This window comes from Anticarsia gemmatalis, chromosome 18 (genome assembly GCF_050436995.1).
Source record: "Anticarsia gemmatalis isolate Benzon Research Colony breed Stoneville strain chromosome 18, ilAntGemm2 primary, whole genome shotgun sequence".
In the NCBI taxonomy this organism is placed as follows: Eukaryota; Metazoa; Arthropoda; class Insecta; order Lepidoptera; family Erebidae; genus Anticarsia; species Anticarsia gemmatalis.
In genome coordinates, this window is record NC_134762.1 from 2,113,456 (window position 1) to 2,140,090 (window position 26,635).

The following is a 26,635-nucleotide window of genomic DNA, read 5'->3' on the forward strand; positions in this document are numbered from 1 at the left end:
CTGAGATACGAGATAGCTTCACATTACTTTGCATCCCCTTAAGAACAGTTTAAAGAATTTTCATTCCCGCAAGCTTTCCTGCATCATTCCATTACAAAAAACTTCCTTATAATTACACGTCTACAAATCAAGAATTAATTAAACACCTACGAAAATCCGCAACTATTTTTACTCCAAAGCTGAAAAAACTGAAAACATTCCCAAATTAACACTAAAGAAAAACTTTTTCAGAACTTTACTATAATATCTTTGAATCACTGAAATACGGATGAAAAAAGTGCTTATTTCTTTCAATTGACTACTTATTTCTATGAGTTTGATAACGCCCGCCCGCCCTACGCCCATTGGCCAGTGAAAAGCTATATAAAGGCATGGGTCCACGATCGTGGCACAGTATTTTGCGGCCGCGCGCGAGGTAAGCCGCATCTAGTAAGTGTGTGCGAAACCTTACGTGTCGACGGAATAAGGTAAGTTGGAAACTTGTTAAAGTTTTATTGTCTTGTATGTGGTTTGGGAATTTTTGGTAGGGTATTTTTTTTGGTATGGGGTTTTTGATGATTGTGAATTGGAATAATTTTGGTATAGGAAATAGTGTAGACAATATGAAATAGTATGAGCTTTTGGAGTAAGGGAAAATTATTTTGTGGGAAGGATTAACTTAAATATGTACTTCACTATTAATTGCTTAAAAATACCTATTTTATTAAATAAGTAACTAACATATTTTAAAAGTATTTTTCTGATGTTTAATATTTGGGGAAAAGAGAAAAATATCAACATAAAATGTTAAGTATTTAATTAATACCTATATCGAATGTACATAACACACTTAAGGAATCGTTGCAACTTGCAACAAAATAGACAAGCGGATTTTTCACATACTTCCCAAAATATCCCTTCTTAGTTACAAAAAAAAGAAACTCATAAATTAGTTACAAAAAATGAACCTATCAATACCTTAAATTGTGACCAAGAACCAATACATTTAGGTAATATTAAATATACCTATTACCTTTGTACTATAATTTACCTTAATGATTAAATTAAACAACTATTCTGACAAAACTTATTCATAACTTTCAGTTAAGTTCATCTGCACTCAAGTACTATGAACAGAGAGTTTAAACCATAGTTTAATTAAATTAAAACTAACACCTCTTAACTACATTCCTACATAGCGTGACTAATTAATTAATTAAGGAGTACTACTGCACTTGACTTCAGCTTACCTTATGTCTGAAACTATATCAAATCAATTTGACGATTTTTTTAAATTACGTTACCATTTTTACTTTTCGGAGTTTTGGGCAGGTAAATAGGCCTTTAAAATATAATGATATCAAAGTAAACATTTTACAAATTTTATAGACGTATAAAATAAAAAAAATCTTTGGAAATATCACGCATTTCTCTTTAGAGAAAAATAATAATTTAAACACTTTGTTTGCGATAAAAGCACAGTATGGAAATAACTCAATACAGAAAAGAAGAAATAAGTATGGTATATGCTTTAGTCATTTTCATCAATAAAAAAAATTACAATCTTGAAGAAATATAAAAAATAAGATCGTGGCGCTTTAAGCTGTGCGGTTGTGATCTTATTTCCTAATATACTACAGCAAATCAAATTATTCGTTCTTAAATATAGGGGATTTGAGAGAATTTGATAACCTGGCGAAACTGAGCCAGAGAGTGGGTTTCAATAACCGCTGGTTAAAAAAAAAATATTTCTTATGAAAAAAACATCGGGAAAAAATCCAAAATTATAAAATTAGCCGTTACTTATTTAACGAAAATTAAACTCGGTCGATAAACTGCTCGAAAACAGAATCAATTTAAAAATACCTACTAATCAAATACTTAAACAGGACATATTAGCCACAATAGTAATAAAATTACCCCATTTTATTACCTGCCTTCAAATATCGCATGTCATGTATCGAAAATATTAATACAATGATAATATATGTATGTAGCAATTAATAGTAACTGACACCATTCGTGAACGACACTCTAGGGTAAAGACTGTAAACTATGCCACCAAAAGTACATCATATCGACAATAATTCTAGTTTCTAAAGCTTTATAAACATGCATCACGCTATAAAATACAAGAATTGTTAAAATTAGTACTTATTTACTTATTAATTATTGAAAAAAAATTACTTTAAAATCTTACGGCTAAATGTAGATATAAAACAAAATATGACATTAATTAGTAATTTCAGAATAATAGGTAAGTAATCAAAATATGAACAAAAAATATTACTCAAAAAATATTTTGAAAAAAAGTTGCGTTAACGTCAAAACTTCGGTCGATTATATTAAAATGAAAATTTTAAGGAACCCTAAATTTTGGTTTCCTTTAACAAACAATAAAAAAAATATCTTCCGTTAGGTTCTAGAACAATCTCAATCTAGGTTTCCAAGTTTCGGTTACAATATCTAACTATATAATGAATATTTGATTATACACCAAAAATATTCCTGCCAAAATCTCGCTTTCTACCTTTTCCTTTGAAATGAAAAAAATCTGCCAGTTTTCCTAAAATTGGTTGTGAAGTTGGATAGACAGACACGCGGGTAGAACGTTACGTTTTTGTTATTTTATTCATCTAGTTTTTTAAAAGTAATCTATGAAAAGATAAAAAATCTTATGCTTAAAATGCTTCAAGAATAATATATGAACTTATAGGAACGGGAATCATCGTGAATTAGCCTTTAAAACAAGTGATTATTAGAAATACACCTTTTAATATTACAAAAAAGTAGTTCAGTTTTATTTCTTATAAAGGTTTTAAATTTATAGAAGCTTCATCAGCTCATACGCACAAATTTGTAATTAAAATATATTGTTTAATTATTTACTTACAAGGCTTTAGTCGCATTACTTTGCTTGACGTTTTGGCCGTGCTATAATAACTTACTTCAATACAGTTGTTTTGACAAAGTCTGGTTTATGTATGTTTAGCACCCATTAGTAGCTTTAAGTTTGCGGATGTGTCAAAGTTGAATTAGTTAAAGTCTTAAGGTCAATCACAACAGCGCTATCAAGATGGCTATAAAGAATTACCATTTACGTACGTGTTCGCAATTAGTTTAAAATATTAGGCTTTTTAAAGAACACACAATGAAATTCACTTTTAAGTCGTTTAACTTGAAACTTAACTTATATGCTAAAAGTAACTTGTCTTTGATTTAAAAAGCTGAAGAAAATAACAAGCTAATCAGTTCTGTCTCATCATGATTTTTTTTATTCGATCACAGTTCTTTCTATACAGATACAACTGTGATTTTCTTGTAAGCAATACTGCTACAAGATTTATCAATTAATAGGAATTGCAACCAATTAACAACGTGTCTGTTGCAATCATAGCACAATGTCAATCGTCAGTCTGAGCACTTCTGAATAAGGATAGGATAGCTAACTATATCTCTAATACAAAATTGCTCACGAGTTTTAAACACGACGAGAATTTGTAGGTTTACGATCCTTTTTTTTCTGCCCGACATTTCCATCAAATTGCATCGACCGTTTTCACTGATTGTATTATAAAAAAAAAATACTGTACCTTTTAAATGCGCCATACGTTACACATCTATAAATCTTAAAACTAGCTCTCTACAAGAGTTTTATTACAACCAACGGATTGAATATATTGTTAAACAATCGACACGATTCGACACCCTAAACTTCATATGACTTGCTAAGTGCTTACTTTTCGAAGAAACATAAATTCAATTAACTCAAACTTTGAAATGGTTAAACGGCTGTCGATTTATTATCCAAATACATTAAAAAAGGTATACAATTGAAAGCATCGTCGTTTAAACGGCTATAAATAAGAAACAGAAAAACTCCGTACATTTGAAGCAAGTCATCCCGAAGTTGTAAAAGTCGGACGGATAATTAATTACGTTATTATTGAGGCAAGGAAATGGCTAAAGACCGGTATATACTGAGAATATTCAGGTGTTATGTAGGAGTTTTAAAAAATTCTGGATAAAAATCGAATGTAAAATGCATGTTCGTGTAATAATAAACATGGAACGCAAATGTTTAAAAGTTATGATTTCTGTAAAAAAATTGCGGTAGAAATTATTCACGGACGACTTAAGGAACAAACAATTAACGAAAAAAAAATGACGGTCAATAATTTTTATAAAACACATAAAAATGCTCTAATGTTTGTAGCATTATACCTGTACAAAAGACTATTGGTGTACTTTCATGCTCATGCATATAAATGCTAACACGGTAACAAAAATAGTAACCCCTTACTAAAGGTTACGATATTCCATAAGTACATTTAATTCTTATAAATAATTCTTCTTTATTTTCGTTATGCTTCACCAAAATAGTTTTCAAGTAATATGTTCTCGGTGGGCAACTAGCTTTACGTCCATTTCACCCGTTTACGAAAAGGACAAAAACGAATGGGCAAGATTTTTCCCAGCGTTTGACTTCCTTTGTGGTTTCTATAAGAATCACATTATTTAGTCGTCTCTGAGGAATTGTTTGACTGTTATTCAAAGATGTTTGAAGACATAAAGTAAACTTTACTTAAGTGCTAGTCTAAAATTAAATTTAGTGTGCTTGGTGTTTTCATTGCGATTCTTGCAATGTATATTGATCTTAACTTTTTCAGTTTTTTAAAAGTCAACTCCCACCCTAAGAAATTAAAAATCAGAAATAATTATAACTTCTTCCAATGATGAAGGAAAACATCGTGATGCAACCTTGCATGCCTGAGAATTCTTTAGAAAAGTTCTTAAAGGTATGCAAAGTCCCCAACCCGCAATTGGCCAGTGAAATGAAGGCCTAACCCCTCTCTCATTACGGGAAGAGACCCTTCCCCAGCAGTGGGACATTAATGAGTGAAATTTATTATATTATTATTATATATAATACTTATTTAGAGGAAAGTTTACAGAAGAAACATGAGGTAACTTGCCAGTTTCAATGCCTATAAAAGTTTTTAACCTTTTATTAAAACAAGAAGCAAAAGTTGAAGAGTTTGAATGCCACCTCAAATGACAAACATACAATTTCCATATTTGTTTCAAAGTTGAAGGGATCGTGTGAAAGTTAACAAAGCAAATAATAAGAGTCAGTGAAAAGTGCTACAATTCACAATGAATTTTAAAGGGAAATTCCGAAATGTGTTAAACCTGAGTTTCAAGTATTTTTGACGTTTTGTTACGATATTGGGAATAGTTTTGTTTAAAGAATTTATTGTGTCTCCGCTGTTTTGTCTGTATCAGATAAATACCTTTCCTGGTCTGAAAATAATTAATCGATAGCAGGAAAGAATTCCTTTTATAATATTAGGAACTATTAAATTTCAAAATGGTATTAACTATTAATATAATTTCAAAAATTTAACTTACTCTGCCTTTTTTAATTAACAGTTCTACAATTTAGCTAAATTGTTTGACCGATTTAGCTTAAAGATAGATAGAGTACATTTCACGGAAGGACCAACATCACTCTTAAAACATATCGTAACGTATAAATACATGGTGTTGATTTAATTCACAAAATAAGCGATGACTACTTCGAAGAACCGATGTTATCAATAATATTAAGATAAAGATGATCTTTATACAACATTCCAAGAAATCAGAGAACAAAAATAACCAAAACTTTTATTCTATAAATAAGTAATGAAATCCAAAATTTTCCTTCAAGACACTTGATATCTTTCCTAGCTCTCAATTTAGTGTCAAATTTATCAAAAATATTAAGTTTGCTAAATAGAATATCAGTTTTCTAATCTAGCCTTAGTTTACATTGCAAAAAAATAGCAAAAGTATCGTTTTTGATAAGTTATTATTAGCTCGTAATATCTAGACGGTTATTTGAGTCTAGGTTAAAGGTTTAATTCAAAGTTAATTTTGTTTTTACTGATCTTTCCTAGAAAGTCTAAATATTAATGATAAGAAGCCGCCCGCGACTTCGTCCGCGTGGAAATTCCGATCACTCGGAAATAAAAAGTAGTATATGTGTTATTCTGGGTCTTTAGCTACATGCATGCCAATTTCATCGTAATCAGTTTAGTAGTATTTGGGTGAAAGAGTAACAAACATTAATACATACATCATACTCTCAAACTTTCGCATTTATAATATTAAGTAGGATTAAAAGGTATTTGTAAGCGAGTCGATCTTCATTCCTTACGCTAAAATAGTCTTAGAACAACTATATACGAAACCCAAGAAATTTGCAGTTAAATCAAGATACATGAGCTAACAGTTAGCTAATATTTTACAGCTTCACAGTACAACTGCAATTAGATCTGGTAGATTCAAGCAAAATAGTAATAACATCTTGAAAGTTTGAAGTTTAATTGAAGTACTGAAATCAAATATTACTGTAGCGAGATATTCTGCAGGCGGGCTATCGACTGTCGACATTTTGACGTTTGAAATGAACAACAGAATTAGTTGCGTCGAAACCTGTTGAAACCGCAGATCTGTGCCTCGATTCTCTACTACTATCGACTACCGACAACCGAACTGTCATCGAGAAATTTTGTATGAAAATCTGATCAGCGCCTCTGACGGGTGTCGTAGTAAACATTTTGGCAGTACATTCTAAATGTCAAAATTTCGACAGCTAGCCGGTTGTCGGTAGTCGATGGTAGTAGAGAATCGAGGCACAGATCTGCGGTTTCAACAGGTTTCGACGCAACTAATTCTGTTGTTCATTTCAAACGTCAAAATTTCGACAGTTTCTTCCACTATCGACTACCGACAACCAAACTGTCATCGAGAAATTTTGTATGAAAATATGATCAGCGCCTCTGACGGGTGTCGTAGTAAACATTTTGGCAGTACATTCTAAATGTCAAAATTTCGATAGCTGGCCGGTTGTTGGTAGTCGATAGTGGTAGAGAATCGAGGTACTGTAGCGCAACTCTGTATAATCTGTACTGTCGAGTATCGAGAGTTTGACATTTAGAATGTACTGCCAAAAATAGTTCCTACGGCGCCCGATAGAGGCGCTGATTAGATTTTCTTACAAAATTTCTCTATGACAAGCCGCTTGTCAGTAGTCGATAGTAGTAGAGAATCGAGCTACAGACTTTCATACAAAATGTATCGATAACTAGCATGCTAAACGATAGTAATGAATCGCTTCATATTATTATAATTATAAAAGTCTATATGTAACGCTTTTACTGCTAGAGCACTAGACTGATTTGTATAAAATTAACGTGGTAATCATAGTTAAAGATCCGGAAATTATAAAAGGTGCGTGACGTAAATTATACGCAAACGTATCAATTATAGTTTAAAAAAGTGTATTTATATAAATTTGAAAACAGCACTTAGCCGGACCCAGTAATCGTACCTAAAAAAATTGTGGTCAGCAATTATACGTATGACAGATATCAATAATAATTTATCAAAACACAAAAACTATCAATATTATCGTACTAAAAAGGCACAAACCAGTAATTACGGACACTAATTGTCAAAAACTATTACGTTTCAAACATTTAATGTACAAAGTACTCACTACTAATTAGTCGGCACATTTGATCAAATGCTACTAAATGTAAATTGAAAACACCCATTCATTATGTCATATTAGTATTTTAATTATAAGCAGTGATATTGTGGTATTTACCTACCACAATAGATTTTGGGGCTACAAAACCCAGGACATACATTAGTGACTAGTTAACATATTATATTAATTATTAGCCGACTTCTTCTGCGTAGACTTGTTTTCCCGTTTTCACAACATTTTTTAATGATGATGCTGAGTTTTTCCCTCTTTTTTGGTGCTGCCAAAAATCCTGTCTTAGTATAGTGCTAGTATACTGATGATAACTTGCTTTAACGTATGTAGATGGAAAACATCGGGTATAAAACTTGCATTAATGAAGGTTTTTTAAAATTGTTCGTGAAGGAATGACAAGTTCACAATTAGGAACCTATTTGTGTAATTTATTATTGCTTTGTCGGAAAGCAAATTTTAATATACATATAACATAAAAAAAATGAGAGGAAACCTCTGTGAACCCCAAGTTGGTCAATGAGTTGTACTCAAAGGTTAACCCACCTCTCATTCTGAAAAAATAACTAATAATTTCGTGAACTTTAAAAAATAATTTACTTTATTTCCCTTAAAACGATATTTAAATCTCAATGTACCGTAACTTTCAAAATCTTGTACAGTATACAAAGCTGAACTCCAAGTTACGCAGTTACTGCACATACACCGACATTGTCTTAGGCGATTCCGGTCTGAGATAGTACCTTTTGAAACTAAACAGTAAGTTCTAGAACATTCTGAAGTTCAACATGGTATCAACTAAGAAACACAAATGGTTATAAACTTATGTATACTGTGGTCCGAGTGGTGGTGTACGTAATATGGGCTTGAGGTCCTGAGTTTGATTATATTGTACACCAATTTGGCAGTCAGAAATAATGGCAAGGAGTATCTTGCTAGCTCATCTCATTGGCCGAACTTTAAACTTCCGTAAAAAAATACACTCATTTTATTCGTTGACAGTCAAAATTAATTGTCAGTATGATCTGATAAATAAATGTTTTCATTTGGATTTCGGAATTGATGTGGATGTCAATCACGTCAAAACTGCTTAACAAATTTGATTATTTTTGAATATTCCAAAAAAATCTTGAGCCTATTATGGCATCACAGATCCTAAACGAATGTACCAAGAAGCTTGTAAATTGAGTTAGTATCTAGCATAATTTTAGATTCATTTATTTTTAACCCCGAAAAACCGTTTTCAGGCGTAAAAAGTCACGTGCAGAAAATAGTAGTGAATATAATAGAAGTCAGTGTATTATAATTAGCTAATGAGAGTATGCAAACGAGCTCTAAAGCTGTATTAATTATCCGTTAAATAGATAACATGTTATTAAAACAAAAGCTGCTTAGAATACGTGCAACAATATGTTTATAGGTGTTTTTTTCAGGTGTATTGCAATTTCGAACTGAATTGTTTTGGATTACAATGCGTTTTGAATAATTTTAGTTAGTTTAAAAAGACAACTTCCGCGTCACGGGGACTTTTATAAACAGACAAACTATGGACACAAAGTAAAAAGAGACCCAAAACAATTATTTGTCGATTGCACAAATAGTTGTTCTATGTGGGAATCGAACCCACGACCTCTTGACGCAATGGTGTGGTGACCTCAACGACTGCACCACGGAGGCAGTAAAAATTTCATGAAAGTCGACTCCGCTGTTTAGACGTGAAAGCATAACAGACAGACTGTCGTCTTTGTAAAATTAAAATAACAAGCTTAAGTTTGATTAGGTAACAACGCAGCGGAACTTGAAGTGCAAGTTCAGTGCTAAAAGTATCAAGCTCTTTCGTTCCAATTTCAAATAGTCGATAGTGATTGATACTTGGACACACGTCAGAGGAAAAATTCCGTCATTTTCAATCCGTCGCAGATTTATTTGTGACTAACTCCTGCGGGCTTATCACGTATCTCAGTTGACAGCTAGTATACGTCAAATCTATGGTCACTATTCAGTACATTGCTGCTTTGACTTAACATATTAATCACTATCATCTAAGGAAAAAAACAATGGACAGCACAGTGGCTTTCAAATGGTTGTCATCTGAGATACGTGATAGCCCCCCTGTCTGTGAACTATGTCCGGCAAAAAAGCTGTCCATAAAAAAAAATTAGCACAATGTGAAAGTATTTCCAAATTGGTTTACCCATTTTCATTTGTGCACTTGTTCGAGAACAAAAAAACCTTTGAGATTTTTACCGTTAATTACTACGTCTGTCTGTCTGTGTGATAAATCGACTAAATACATAATCATGGATTTAACGAAAACGAATTCCGAAGTTTTAATGTGTAATTTGTTAAGAGTGAAAACGGAGCGGGTCTCTAGTATCAACTGATAAGAGACCTAGATTTTTTACTAATGTACATATTTATCCAAAATTTTACCTGCATTTAGGTAACATTAAACTAATATTGCACAATACATAACATTGCAATTACTGACTCATACTGCCCGTCATGCACGAGTGGTACAATGTATAGCACTTCGCTTATCTCCTGCGATATCGAGCATGACGGCTGACATGACAGGGCATGACGTGATTTTAAATTAAAATTTTCTGTTTAATTAGTGTACGGGTTTCAAGAGGCTTTGATTGTGAATTAATTGTTTTTTTGTTTCCGTAGTTTAAAGTTCGATTCTCGTATGGGTACTTAGGTGTTGTATGTTATTTGTGACAAAGTACAGCGGACTTATATTTATAATATCCTTTTTATAAATACCTATGATAACAAATAAAATAATTTGATTTGATTTCATTTGGGGTACTATAAATGGATTGAAGGGTATGGAAATTTTAGTGTTTCAAATTTGAGTATCCTTATACAACGATTAAAATAAGTTGCCCGTATTTGACTTCGTGTTCAATTTTACGTCGCAGGTTTGAATAGTTAGTTTGAATCTTCACAACTTTTAGGTTTAAATAGATAAGCTTAATACTAGATAGATTAACATTTTAACATCATTATTATAGATAAGAAGTTGGGCACTTGGCCAGCGTGGTGGACTCAAGGCCTAAACCCTCCCTCATTACGGGAGGAGACCCTTGCCCAGCAGTGGGACAGTAATGGGTTAAATTTATTATTATTATTATAGATAAACTTGTAAAATAATATTTATTTCCTAAGTAACCATCGTATAAAAGGCGACAACATGGAAGGTCGCAGAAAATACACAAAATTATGTCTCATAATTACATTAAGTATTATAATTAAAAGCGATCCCCCTTTAAGAAAATAATTAATAAGCCCTTTGATACTTTATGTCAATTTTCAATTGAATTAGGATGGAAATTGAAACGGTTATCCCATGGGTAAATACTGGATATGATAATTTTATGGATAATGATCTTTTAAAAAGTATGTACTTTTAAAAAATTATGGTCTTTTAAAGAGCCTTATTTTTTCCGATATTTCAAGAAAATATTTGTGTGTAGATATATCAGTGGCGTCGCCGAAAGGATCGATTATAGTGTTAGTAAAATCTCATGATACAGAGCTTCTAGTATAAATTAAGGGCTATTTGGTTTTGACTATATTTGTACTGTATCAAAATGAAATAAAATTTATAAAATCTGTCCTGCCCACCGCAAAAACTATTTTGACCTTAATTAAGCATTTTGGTTTTGCATATCGCAATAAAGATAATCGCTAATTTATTTCAAATAATTGACTTGAATAGATATCAGATAAAGACATTTTCCTTTAACGGTGAATTTTTTGATTTACTTTATAATCAAATCTACCAATTTTTTGACAATGCTTAAAATAAGTTAATCTCATTTTAATATTATAAAAAAATACACATTTAACATAAGCTAAGTATATGTTTATTCACCAGACTCATAACAAAATAATAATATATGGCTGTCAAAAGTCTAATATCAAACAAATGTGCCTCTATATTACTATTCCTTGTATCAGAACATATTTTATTACAAAGAAAAACAGGTCATATTAAAGTTCTACGAAGCAATAATATTAGTTTACATAAAGAAACATATTTCATGAAGAATATTTATTTCTTTACAAACTAATAAGGATGAAACCACATATTTCAGTTTTTGAGGAATGAATAAGTTTTTTGAACCTTTTAAGTTATTGTTTTAAGTAAACCATAGTTAAACTAGTTTAGAGGCGCTCACCGATCCGTAAACGATCGGTGGAACCCTTGGCGCGGTCAATCTATAGATGGGTGACCACAAAGTAGCATTTAAACTGAGCGTCTCCGTGCTTGGGAGGGCACGTAAAAAGACGGTCCCAGTTGTTGCATACTAAGTTAACAGTCGTTAAGCCATGTCAAAGGCCTTTCGGGTGGCTTGAACAACTTTGACACTGGGTTGACCACTAACCATACGACAGAATAGAATAGTTTAACTAGAGGCCAAGTGTGTGCCGAAGGTTTTCTATGGTTTCCGTATTTTCTTCAACTATGTATTTAGTAGGTCTAGATGTTACATTTCTGTAGGTTTTTAGAACTTATGACTTAAACAATCGAGTCATTTTTTTACTTATTTACAAGTGCACCAAACTCAGTCACGTACTTTTCTATTAAAAAACACCTTCAGTTATTCCGCTTAACTCAATATTGAAAAATAAAACATTCCTCTACAACGTGCTTTCTAGAAATTTGCATGTCTTAAGATTTGAAACATGGATATTTTTGTGTTGGTATAATGCAAAGAGCGACGTGGAAGACATGCAAAGTAGATATATTATTTCGTATATTTTTACTATCATATTTTCTATGATTTTCACTTCGCACTATATGTATTTATTACATATAAATACATATAGTGCATATATGTATTAAGAAGGGTACAATAATGTCTCATCTGTGATACGCTTAATCTAACGGTGAAGGAAATCATCATGATGCAACCTTACACACCTGAGAGTTCTTTAACACAGTTCTTGAAGGTATGCAAAGTCCCCAACGCTCTTGGCCACCGTGGCGGGACTCAAGACGTAATCCCTCCCTGGTTTGGAAGGAGACCTTTGCCCAGCAGTGGGACATTAATAGGTCAATTAATTTGTCTAAGTGCTAGATTATGTCTTGGGGAAGAAACTACCCAAACAAAAACACATTGAACTGTGCACAAAAAGTATCAGTATGATACAACCACAAAAAACTGCTTATAAAAGATCTTTTTCCTTTCTCACTTGCCACAGGATTCTACATATTATGCCTTATCTAGTTATACGTTGATTAAGTAATGTGTTTATGATAAATTTCATTTACATGTTACGCCATTACGATGTTAATTCGATAATATTTTGGCTGGAGACAGTGACGCCATGTGTTTCCGTGTAATATACTTATATTACTAGGTTTATATGACACTAGGCTCTTGTTATATCAACCAAATGTAAGCCTTACCTGGTTAGTTAAAGTTAGTTCCTAAAAAAGGGATGAATAAAAATATTCCACATACAGAGTCTTAAATGTAACATCATCAGACTAATCTTTTATCTTCGAAGGTAGGGAGGCAGAGGTGATTATAAAGCTAGATTTCGCCGTTTGCATTGTTATTCCAAATTGTGTCATTTCTAAATACTAGATAGTGCTGGGTAAGTAAGCTAACATTGAGAAATGTTGGGATAAAATAAGCATTATTCCATTCATATTATAACGATCTTCCGGATTCCCGACCCTTACATTGAACTTATTAGGATAACTTGACTTTGAAACAGTTTTTGAAGGGATGTATAATAGTATAAATCAAGACCTAATAATACATATGTACCTCATTTTGGGAGGAAATCCTTGCCCAGCAACGGAACAGCAATAGGTTTTTATTCGTTATATATTTAAGCACCTGTCTAATGCCCGGTTTCTGGCATACGCTATTGAATAGATAAACTACCGCTAAATGTACCTCAGAAAATGGTACGATGCCTATCTACTTATTCTACCTTGTCATGAAGTTAGAACTATCCAACTAATCCGTTAGTCTGTAATCTTAAGACCTGACAAACTAACATTTATTTTAACCGCAGTTTGTTTTAGAATTATAGCGATCAACATCTCGCTTACTAAGTGGATAGCGTTTGAATTGTTTATTTTAAGGCTTTTGCGGACACCGACGCAGACGTGATTTGACCTTTGATAAATATTTAATAGTATCTAAAGGGTTAGGTGAATTTTTAAATGAATTTTTATTGAAATAATTTTAGCTGTGTATTTTATAGGCATCAGATTTTCTTTATGACATGAGGTATATTCACTGCTATTATCGGCTATTGAAAACCGGCTAGCTATTGAGAAATTTCGAAAGAATATCTTATCAGCGCCTCTCGCGGGTGCCGTAAGAACAATTTTTTTAAGTATTTACCTACATTATCAATGTAGAATTCGCTCAATGCTTAATAGTAGGCTATAGAAAATAGCGCTACAGTCCAAAATCTGGACCAATTTCTTTCTTTTGTATATTACTAGTTAATGCTCACGGCTCTTTCGAAAAATGTTTTTTACTAAAATAATAATAGCCATTGTTCTTCCCCTAAACCATCTATCACCCTGTCAAATAGAGAAATCGGTTCGTTCGTTTTAACGAGAAAAGAAGGACAAACATTCTTTCCTAATACAGTATTTATAGTTCACGAGTAGAAAAGTGCGAAATTCGCATCAAAATTTTCGTTACCTTGTTAGCAATGAGGCTTGTTAGGCTTAATTTATATAGAAAATGATGAAAGCATACTATTTATTTGTTTTAAAGGAACTTGCACTAGGTGTGTAAATGAACAATTTAAAAGTTCAAAATTAAAGTTTAGGATACCTTATTTGTTTCGATCAAATTGTATCGATTTAATATGCAATCGCATTTAAGACCCGTTGCATTATAATATTATGTGTAAAAGTCACGAGAGTTTGAAATCTTTAATTTAAAAGTTCAGACCAAGTAAACTATCGCACATTTTTTATGAGATTTTGTTGTAGAAGTGTATTCTAAAAATTAAAAATCATTCACGAAATGAAATGTAATATGCAAGAGGTATATATCTCTTAGTACAACTATGTTGAGTACGTAAGTAGTACTTCCTCTATGCGAGAACTTATTTCAGTGTTATGTGTTATCTTATTATTTGCTCAAGTTAACCCCCGGGATGCGGGCGGTATCATTACTAAGAAACTGTTAGGGAGACTTCACATTACTCGCGTTGAAACGCTTACGCACAAATTATACGGCGCAAGCATACTATAGTGAAAACTTTTGTAATAGGTTTCGTACATTCAAAAGTAAAAAAATTGAAACAGAGATATTCATTTTCATTTTTCACATGTTTCTCAAATATGTTGAATTTTTTGTTGGTTTTAGCAACATTTTAAGTATGTCACCGTAGAATGGTGTCATTAAATCTTATTTTACTTTAAAGAGATTGGTCTTTATGTAATCAGTCATATCTATAATATACAATATTTGTTCTTGCGTGAATTGCGTGCGGCAGCAAGAACAGTATCTATTAGCATTTCATCTCGCGTCACTCAATCTCAAAACATAAAATGTTGGCCAAAAGCCGCAGCGATTCCTTCTGTCCTATGTGTAACACCTCTAACATCTAATTTCAACAATTCGTGTGTAGATAATACGCTGCGCCTTGACGTATAGTTCGTACATTCTTCATATATCTGTAATGAAGGGGCAAGTTTACTGAATATTGTAATACGAGTGCGCTGAACGCGTGGGTTTTACTTTGGTACGGATTTAATTGTGAGCTAGCTAATAGCGTGGTTTTGGTTCCAGTGACGTGCAAAACGTAATAAATAAACGTCAATAACTACTAAGAGAATAAGTACACAAATATAAAATGTGTTGATTATATCTTTTATGCATGTTAAAACAGCTGAACGAATGTAGATAAAACCTGACAGGCGATAGATCGTGGGAAAAGAGATATTATAAAAGCCATGATCTAAAAACAAGCCATAAAATTAAATTAATAATTTTTTCTGCAAAATTAAAATGAGTCATGATGAAAATCGAGCTAGCAAACATGTTATTCAAGTCTAGGGTATACTATCCATTCGATAATATAATCTTTTAGTCGCTTATCTCTACAAAGTATAGAGCACAGTTGCGTTCATCGGTCGGTAAACGATCTCCCTTGGCGCAGTCATTCTATAGATGGGTGACCGCATAGTGGTATTTGCATCTCCGTGCTTCAGAGACCGCGTTAAAAGTCGGTCCCGGTTGATATCTATTAAGATAACAGTCGTTAAACAATGTCAACGGCCTTTGGGCGACTTGAACAACTTTGACACTAGGTTGACCACTAACCATACGACGAACGAATGAAGGGTTATATGTAAAAAGTAGTTTATTTAAAACACTATTTTAGTCGGAGGAGGCGGAGGAGCCGGGGCTGGCCGCAAGTCCATTAATAAAATAAATGTTTTCACCATAACAATCAAGAAGTGTACGTGTTTATCACACAAATCTCAGTAGGAAGTCCTCAATTCCGGCTTGACAGACACAATTAAATGGACCATCCGTTGTCTTGTCATGGTGTCAATATTAATAACTGTAATTAATTGATATTGGCATAACGACAGCTTAACAAAATAACGTATTAAATAACGATACCGACCTATTCCTTAGCTGTTATTGGCTGTTAGAGCTATGTAAAGATCATGGATTTATTATTTAGCCTGCTTTTCATTTAGTTTAATGCATACTTTTATATTTAACTCGTAACGGGTAGACATATGTCACGAGGTGTACAAATGTGAATAAAGCAAAAGAACAAATGAATTTCTAGACTTTCAGTGATGTCAAATGAATTTTTAGACTTCCAGGGATTAGATTACCCAAAAGGAGTTCATCATCAAATAATAAACCCGTATTTCAGACGGCATTTTTATTACGACTAGTTTTATAAGACCGTAAAAAATATTTGTGATCAAGACCAAGATGATATTTTCGACAGGCTTCTGAAGTTTCCGAAAAATTAGTACTCATATTGTTAATGATACAACTTCAGTTTTCAATTGTTTTACTAGTACCTAATAAAAATAAACCTTAAGTTAAAAATCTACGAATTTGGGAAAGGAAATTTATCAGATAAATACCTAATGTTCGTATTTCCTTTGTCAGTCGTCGTTTTAATAGTCATGGGAAAGCCACAGCTGGGTGAAATATTTTCATGTATTTCGAGAAAAGTTTTGATAAGATTGTATTGTTTATAAAAGACGGCTTTTTCAAGTTCAAAGGGTATCCAAGAGGTTAAGTTTATCAACAGATAAAGCCGAAGTATTTGAGATAGTCGTTACTGTTTTAAACGTTTTCTTTGATTACAAATTATTTCTACAAACTACGTACACAGGTAAAACGTTAAAGAGAATTATGTGTTTGTTTTTAAAGTTTATAAAATACAGGATACTACCTAAATTTGTGATAGCAATCCTTTCCAATTAATATTTTATTTTTTGTTTTATTCCAAATAGTAGAAAATCTTTCATAAAGTTTAAGTCCTATAATGACTTCAAACAAAATGAGCCATGATTGAAATTAAACAACGTCTCCTGTTTTACATGCTCCTGAAAGCACTTTCAGGAGCATGAAAAAATAGAAGACGCCTTAAGTACCTAAGGTTAGGAAAAAAATTGTCTTGGTGACATGACTATCTTTTTCCTAGCCTTACTTAAGGTTACTAATCTCACTGATAAATTACGGATAGGCGACTTATTCATATCACATTACTCTATGTTTGATTTTTTTATAAAAGTACTCATTATAATTAAATTGTCTGACCCAGAAATCGAAACCAATCCCTCGGGCAAGTAACTAATTCAAACCTATAAGTTATTAAGCTACTAAAATTAATTGTATCACACCCTAGAGTGAAAAATAACGCAAAAAACTAAAATAAAACGCTTAATAAATAACAGTTACCGTAACGTAATGAAGTTATAACGAAATTAACGTTTTAATATTCAGAGCTACTATGAAAATTATAATGTATCCCCACTGCGAAAGTTATGAGAAAAGGAAATTTTATTAAAAATGTGTCTTTAATACTATATTTTGTGTAATATTTTGACAAGAATACTAGTAGCGCGATTCTCAGTCGGTACTAACGAGTTTAGAGAGTTTGACATTTAAAATGTACCGAAATTTTAATTCTTACGGCTATCGCTAGAAGCTCTGATAAGATTTTCATACAAAATTTCTCAATAGCTTGCCAGTAATTGTTGATAGTAAATAGCGGTAGAGAATTACTAATGAGCCATGTTATTCCTTAACTTGGGGTTTTATGCAATAATTTAGTTTGAGATCTTTTACAATCCTCATATTTTAGTTCAATAACTTGAGTGTACCCATTGTTTTTTAATTATTACAATAACGATAGTTAAAATTACACACTGTTTTATCAACCTTTCGGTTTGTCTTAAGCTAGTTATATATATGTAGACACATTTATATAACTAGCTTAAGACAAACACACAAAAACCCCGTTTTTACCTGTAAATTCCTTTTTTCCCATTTTAATATGTCATTGTCATTCAACACAAAATCACCGCCAAAGGTGCAGTAATATCTTAAACCTTACCAAAAGGGGTGAAAAGATTTATTAAATGTATACATTTTTAGACATTCGGAACATTTCCCAGAGTTTATAGTCGCCGTGGGGGTAAAAAAACGTTTTAAAGAAAAAAGCGACTCTACGGGAAAATTAAGTGTTACGATAATTTTATATTTATTTTTATAGCAATACATTGAAGATGTTGAAATGTAAATTTTTCGTTAAACTAAGAGGGATTCAGTTATTAGGTCTTAAGTCCTATAAAATGTGCCAATATGAGGCTTCATTTGACTTGTCAAAACAATATTTTAAAACTTATAAGATAAGCTAGAGATAAAAATGACGTCGCCTAAAATCTCTAGTGTTGTCTAGTATATAACTTAAAGAAATACATTTTAAATTTGGTGTAAGAAAAAAAATGCTGCGTCCATGAATTTTTCATAGTGTCCCTTTCATCGACAGAAAGGGTCAACAAACAAACAATAAATCAGTCAAAGTTTCAAATTGCCAAAACGATTAAAAGGATTTTGATAAAATCTATCCTTAGATACTTTTTAACCTGGACAAATAAAATACTTATCTTTCCGGGAAATCATTTCACACGGGCGATATCTAGGTTCGTTCACGGTTTTGACCGTGATATAACAAAAACCGAACTGTAAACCACGTGGACAGACTCGCGGGTAGTAGCTAGAACATTAATAACTGTCACAGACTAAATTTATACACAGTGAAGCCAAAAGCAGCTAAGTTACAAGCGATATTACCATAATTGTATGTAATTGTTTAAACTGATTTGTGTTTAGTTCGTGTATTTAACTGTAAATCCGGTACTGGTTACATTTGAATATATGTGAATTATTCTCGGCATATATTAGCGTTGAAGCTTATTAGTAATTTACATAATGAACGGTGTAAACTATGGCGTAAGTGTGCTATTTATTTGTGCGAGCATAATGGGGAGGTTCACGAGTGAAAGTACAAGCTTAAAAAAAAATTGATGATTTCAAGTTTAAAAATGAAAAGGCAACCATATAATATTATTAAATATTTTAATAAACTAAGTACTGTCCCACTGGTGGCTAGTGTTTTCTCTCGGAACGAGGGACTGGTTAGGCTATGAGTCTCAGGCATGGGTCGAAAATAATCTAAAATTTTTTTTAACCCTTTACTATCGTCAACTGATGAACATCTTACTACATTTTTATTGGTGACTGGAAAACATAAGTGTTTTTATTACCATATGGAAATTATTGTATATTATAAGTGGTCCTTAAAATTATATTTAGAGTGCTGAATTCCACACACCGTTTTCAACCCTTTTAATCACCATAAGCGATAGTAAATAAAGCATGTGAAGTTGTTGACAGCCCCATAAAGTATACCTTGAATATAATTCATAAGTCTGTGTTTGTGAGTTATGACGTCACAAGTAGAAACACAATGAGTGGAGAATGTAAAGTTTTTTCTTGACAAAGTGCAATATCCCACGTAAAATGGAAAAATATAGCTTATAGTTCGATTGACTAGATAATTGTATATTGATATGGCCTAAACTTGGAACATGAAGAGTAATTACTTATAGCCGTTTACTTCAAAAGTATAAACTTATTCAACTCTAGTTTTGGGTTTCTCTTAACTTATACTTATTCTAACAAATTACTCGTTACCGCCGGTTTGTACAACAAGATGTATGTATGTGTGAATGAAGCAAAAGAAGTTTGTAGGGATCACTGCAAATCGCGTTTGTTTAGGTCTGGTCGTAATTTTGTGAGAATCTGACTGAAAGCCGTTTAAATACAATTAAACTAAAAATACTAAATTCTAGTTTTGTCTGTGTAACAATAAAGTTTTCAATTCATTGAACTACTTCTATTTAAATAAAGACAAAATAAACAAATAGTAGCCAAAATTTATTGTAACATAAAGTCAAGAACTACTTCAAATATTTAATCTATTCTCGTCTATTCCTGTCGGCTATTAGGCTATTTTTTTATTCAACGCCCACTGCACCCGGTGTGTCTGTTTACAGCTCCTACACCGAGATTTCTATCAATATTTACATCGGCTATTACTTGGAACTTTATTGGTGTAGGAGGCTATAGTCCAGAATAAAGCGTTTGTTGATCGGCCAATGAAGGTTAAGATTCCGATTCGATTTTCCTTGGGACGAAAATGTTTACTCATATTAAAATAATATTTAATACTAGGTAGTAAAAATGTTGTGTTCAAGAGTACAAATATCATAACTTTTGCTGGCGAAATCTTGGGAATTAGGCCCTATCTTCTGTCTTTCTCCGGGATGTAACTTACACTCTATATAATTTCACCCACATCGACAAAGCTCGTTTGATGCGAAATAAGGACAACCAAACACACTTACACTTTTATAATATTACCATAGAATAGTATGATTGTTATAAAAAAATATGACTATATTTAATCAATTCATAAAATTTAACTACCTACAATGACTGAATAACACTACTGTTACAAATTAGCACAAATTGATCAAAAGCACCGCCTGAATTGTGAATTTCATCATTCGTATTGTAAACTAGTTACAATATTACCTTTGTGTCCGAGTTCACCAATATAACGAATAATCAATTGAATTTTGTATTGGTTTCCTCTACTATTTGGTATTTCAAAGTATCAAAGGTATGTTATAATTTTTTGTAGTAACTACATATTACAATATAATCTACATATTATACTTTATATTCTCTATCAATGAGATTAGTAACCTATAAGGCGTCATACATTCGCATAAAATGAATACACTCGCATTTATAAATATAGAAAGACATACACAGATCATATAATATGGTTGAGGTCTTGCAAAAAGGTCATGTGCGTAGTACTCGAAACCGGCGGTCTTGTACAAGATGTATGGATGTGAATGAAGCAAGGAAAGTTTGTAAGATCGTACCAAGTGGCTTTCTTTGGTGTCTGCCTACATCCATGAGAAAAAATTCGCGTGTAATTTTGGTAAAATAAAGTAGAATTTAAGAAACAAGGAAATCTTTGTTCTGATCTTGGCATTCCAGTATCTCATGAAAATCGATTCAACTATATGACCGTGAAAACATTATCGTCATATGTCGTGAAGTATATAACTAGGCCTATCTACTCACTAACAAAGTTGATATCTAAGCTACGATTATACAGACAGACAGACAGGATATCAGACGGATATCGCACTTCCTCCGCAGTGCAGGAAGCAGGGGAAGGAGAGCTTCCTGGGGATAAAACTAGTCTACGAACACTACGAACCAACTTGTTGCTTGAATGTATAATGATTTAGCCGCTAGCTTATACTTGTATGTATCTTAGAATTACACAGGAATCTAGGAATTACTTATGTAAAACTGTTTTGACTGTGTATGTGAAAATGAAAATCTATTTCTTCAAAACTCAGAAGTAGGTTCAATTTGGTTGTGCCAACGGGCAACTCGCGTTTATATCATAAAAAATACCAGGAACTATATCATGATACCAATAATTAACGACTATTGTAAATACGGAAAATTCTCTCAAGCATGACCTCCTGAAATATTATTGAAATTTGGTACAATTTTACCGGTGAAATAGCAAACGATTTATATAATCAAATTGAAGGATTAGCTTCAAAGTACATTTTTATTTGTCGTAAGTTTTACGCACACACATTCTTTAAAGTATGCATAGACAGGAACTTTACAAGCTATCGTTTATAAATAAGACACTTGATTGCCTCCGTGCCGCAGTGGTTAAGGTCACCACGCCGCTACCATTGCGTCGGGAGGTCGTGGGTTTGATTCCTACACGGAATGTTTCGGGTCTAGTTGTGCTTTGTGTACTTTTTTGTATGTTTGTTAAAATCCCTACAACACAAGAGCAAATCTTCGTGCGGGAAATGTATCTGAAAATCAAAATAAAAAAAATCTTCATCGGCCACGACCTTCACGATTCAAAATCTTCCAGCTACGTAATATAAAAGTCAAGATTTGTCCTCCTCAGTTTAACCTTTCTAAGAACTTTGAGTACGTTATGACGGAACTGTCAACCCTTTTCAGTCGCTATTTAAGTTCACATATTTGAATAGCACCTATACTCGCGTAATGTCCCGGAAGCTTTCGACTAGATTTTGCTCGTGTAGAAAGTATTTTTAGGATAAAAAATATTCTATGTTAAAAATAGGGTTTAAACTAGATATCTGTTTTCATCTGACATTTTTTAGTAGCTTTTCCGTGAAAGAACATCAAAATAAAAATATTGTTGAAAAATGATTTATCAAAAAAGATGGAAACAGATAAACAACATGGTTGCTAAGCGGTCGGGAAAATACAATTTAAAATATTTTTTGATATATTTTATTTAATACTGTGCGAATTAGGCATAAAGTCAGTATCACCACGAAGCTAAACAAGAAAAAAGAAGGCTATGTTTGTGTCGTAAAGATTTTTTCATACATTTGCTGTCAATTTATCAATCGGTTTGACTATCCGACAGGTATGTATCTATAAGCGTGAAACTGTACGTCGATTCTCTACTACTATCGACTACCGATAACCGGCTAGCTATCGATATTTTGACATTTAGAATGTACTGCCAAAAAAGTTTCTACGGCGCCCGTCAGAAGGTCTGATCAGATTTTCATTCAAAATTTCTCGATGATAGGTCGGTTGTCGGTAGTCGATAGTAATTGAGAATTGAGCTGCTTTAGCTACTACTATCAACTACCGACAACCGGCTGGTCATCAAGAAATTTTGTATAAAAATCTGATCAGCGCTCCTGGCGGGCGTCGTTTGAATTATTTTGGCAGTACATTCTAAATGTCAAACGTTCGATACTTGACTGTACCGACTAGAATGTACGGAATTGCGCTATCGGTCTGCTGTTTTATTAATTCAATATGATCCTGAAACATCAAAACATTAAACAAATAACAACCTAGATTTTATTCCGCGTATGAAGCCGATCGCTTACCATATTTCTTTGAAAAAATCTAGCTTTCTTTTCTTAGTATAAAAAGGCTGATTATATTCAAGGAACGCTGAAGGTTTCATAAAACTAAATTGAATTATTCTCTTTAATACCTATTACAAGTAGTTGGGCATTTAGCGTAATTGGTTCTTGGTCTTGGACCTTACAAAATGTAGTATTATTCTGAAAGTCTTTTCCCAGACATTTCTTACTAGGCTAATTCATTTTCTTTGGCACTAATACCCAAGTATGTATTGGGACCCTCACCTTCTTCAAAACGTAATTTGGCAAAAAAAAAATTATGGTCCTTGGTTTTTGTTAGTGACCTACAATATGGATTCCGTCAAGAAATAACAAATATTAAAAATAGATTTAAATTGAAATATTAACATTATCGAAAGTCTTTTGGCCAATTAAGAACTTTCGGATAACTTATCTGCTACATGGGTAAAGCAAACCATGGTATGTTCAGAAATATTTTGAAGGCCGATAAAAAATCGTTATTGATTCTTGTTAATAATAAAAATAGTCATTATGTTTTCTTTAAAGGTATTTCTTTAAACAACTTTGACACTAGTGACTACTAATCGGTAAAAAACACACGCTGCCAAAAAACTCGACACACACTAAAAAGGGCCAATTTGCTCAAACAAATAGTTAAGCCATTATTTTGAAGTATATCTTTGTACAGCCTTAAAGAAAACTATACGTTAAAAGCACTCACAGTGTTTGCGCTGTTAGTTTTATATGACGAACGTGACGAAATGTATCAGTCTTACAAATAAGGCTTTTAAGGAACACAAACAGGCTTCGTGAGTTTGAAACGTGTTAGCGGGTAGTTGTATTTTTTCGCGAGATAGCTGGTACGCCGCGGATTTCTTCGCAAAAACTATGGATTTGCAAAATTAGACTACTTTGAAAGTTTAAATTTGAGCAAAGTACTAAGTTCCGAAATATCAATTCTAGATTTTTTTACAGGTATATAAGTTTCTTAGAAGTTCTCTCTTCGTTATCCATTTTAACTGACTTGGAAAAAAATGTTTTACAATTTTTTTCCTAAAATCTATCACTTAGAGGTATCTAAATAGGTTCTATAGTTTTACCGTGCAATCACAAGGACAGACAAATTAACTATATTATTTATATACATAAATGTACCATGTACAAAATAAATCAGTCAATCAGTTAGTAGTTTTCTAGTCTCTCTCTTAGCGGTCGTGTTCAGAAGTTTAAGTTAGTTCACTTGAAGGGCTTGAAAGAGGTTGTATTGCGTGTGAAATACTCTTAGAACCTTTAGAGTGTATTGAAGGCAATTTATGTGAAAGTTAGTGGACCTAATTTCTAAGTTTGTAAAGCCACTTTTTCCTTTACAGTTCTATAAGATAGTTTATGCTTTTAAATAGGCATTAGTTTCTGTATCCGCTCTTTTCTGTAGTTAAAGTATGTATTTAAAAGTAAATAAGTATGTTTCTTAAAAGCACAAGCTCTGCTTAGTTTGGAATCAAATAAAATTACGTGTGCGTTATTCAAAAATATTATTTATTAATGTTTTGAGTTTATTAAATAGAACTTACTATTTTTTAAATACTCTAGCATTTACTGAAATTCAATAACATAAAGACTAGGCTTTTGATTCAGTCATTCTATCCCACGCCCAACAGGGAAACAATAATCAATTTCTAGTACAATTAAAGGTCTAATTGAGACCTAAAATTAATCATTTGATATTAAACAACATAGACCTATTGAAATAAAACATAAAACAATGGGATATTAATATAGTTAATATTAATATGGAACTACCCACAATGCGTTAGATTGTCGGCACAGTGACGTATCGATGGTAACGTGAAACCACACGTGTCACGCACATGAATACAATGTCTATAGTTATAATGTTATATAACGCCTATATTTCTCTAAATAGTATTAAGCTAAAGCACATACTAATATTATTATAATATTAGTTGAAAACCAGGCTTTGTTTGGGTGAATTTTGCTACGGCAATCACGACAATTGCCGTAGCAATGGCAACACTTGTCAAAAACAATATTTTCGCCAAACGTCGATGACTGAAGAACCAAAGATGGTGACTTTGGTTTGTTTGTCAGTGCCATTAGAAACAAGTTGTCGACTCGAAATCTATATTTTATATGTTTTGTTATTCATACCCCTTGACGAAATTATTGATATAGATAGAAGAGTCTTGATGGAGTTTGTGCTGTAATTTTAACCTCAATATTCATCTAAACCAAATAACTTTTAACAAGTTTTGATGTATGTAAATATATTAGGCTAATTTATTAATTTATTTCTAAATAAATAATTAAACTTTGCAGTTTCCTTACCAAGCAAGGGTCCTAGAAAGGTTTACAAAAAGCTGCATTAGAAGTATTTAAAATATAACTATACTAGCAAACAATACATTAAAAACATCCGCTACAAAAAAAAAAACAAAGTTCAACGACCTTCCCTTCCGGTGTGACATACATTCAAGCAGATTGAAGAGCCGCGAGGTACATTAACCGTCTAAGAGGTCCTTACATAAGACGTCGCATGTTGATTGCTACCCTTTCGCGAGAGAGCCTTATTACGCACTCCACAACCCTTACTTTTACTCCTTCCTATGTCCGACCGCTTTACGAACCATGGGTTGAGAGAACACATATACATGTTTTAAAAATTCCGTCTCGATAGCTGGCTGTACAATCTTTATAAACTTTATAATATACTAGCTGACCCGCGCAACTTCGCTTGCGTCACATAAGAGAATCATAATTTTCCCCGTTTTTCTAACATTTTTCACTGGTATCCTGCTCCTATTGGTCGTAGCGTGATGATATATAGCCTATAGCCTTCCTCGATAAATGGGCTATCTAAACTGAAAGAATTTTTCAAATCAAACCAGTAGTTCCCGAGATTAGCGCGTTCAAACAAACAAACACACAAACAATCAAACAAACTCTTCCGCTTTATAATATTAGTATAGATATATAATTCTTCTGTAAGTGTGTATGTCACTGAACTCCTCTTAAACGACTGGACCGATGTTGATGGTTGGTTTAGATTCACAATTTTGCCCGCTGGACAATGTTTTTTTAATTAATTTTTAATTTATTAGACAGGACAACGTCTGTCGGGTCCGCTAGTATACATACATTATTCCCGTACCTTCACACACTTTTGTTATTTATACACAGTCATAGTAATTTCTCAACAAATTGTTTTACATTTCAACATCTAGTTAAACAACTAATAAGTTTCATTGATTCGAATATCATATGACTCGAGAGCCAGGTGAACGAACTTTACTCGAGTTGATTATGTACAGGCTGTGGAAATTTGTTAATAAAGTTAATCGTTAATAAGTCGGTAATTAATAACAATAATACAAATTGTTGTACTTTACATGACTAAAGACCTCTAGCCCTACCCATAGGTTGAAGGAAATAAGCCATTGGAGCGGCACGTTGTATATTCAAACTTTGATATAAACATATTCCGAAGCAACAAGTCACTTAGCATATAAAACTGATATATTGTACAAACAGCCTGACTTAGATATAAA

At 32.6% G+C, this 26,635-nt stretch overlaps 1 protein-coding gene across 1 annotated transcript in view; it reads left to right on the plus strand.

Moving 5' to 3' along the window:
* The first annotated feature begins 397 nt into the window (after window positions 1–397).
* The window catches only part of AstA (allatostatin A), a 59,550-nt gene continuing 33,312 nt past the window's right edge, over window positions 398–26,635 (plus strand). The window contains exon 1 of the mRNA XM_076125889.1: window positions 398–467. The gene's annotated coding sequence lies outside the window, so the exon portion shown is untranslated. The remainder of the gene's footprint in view (window positions 468–26,635) is intronic.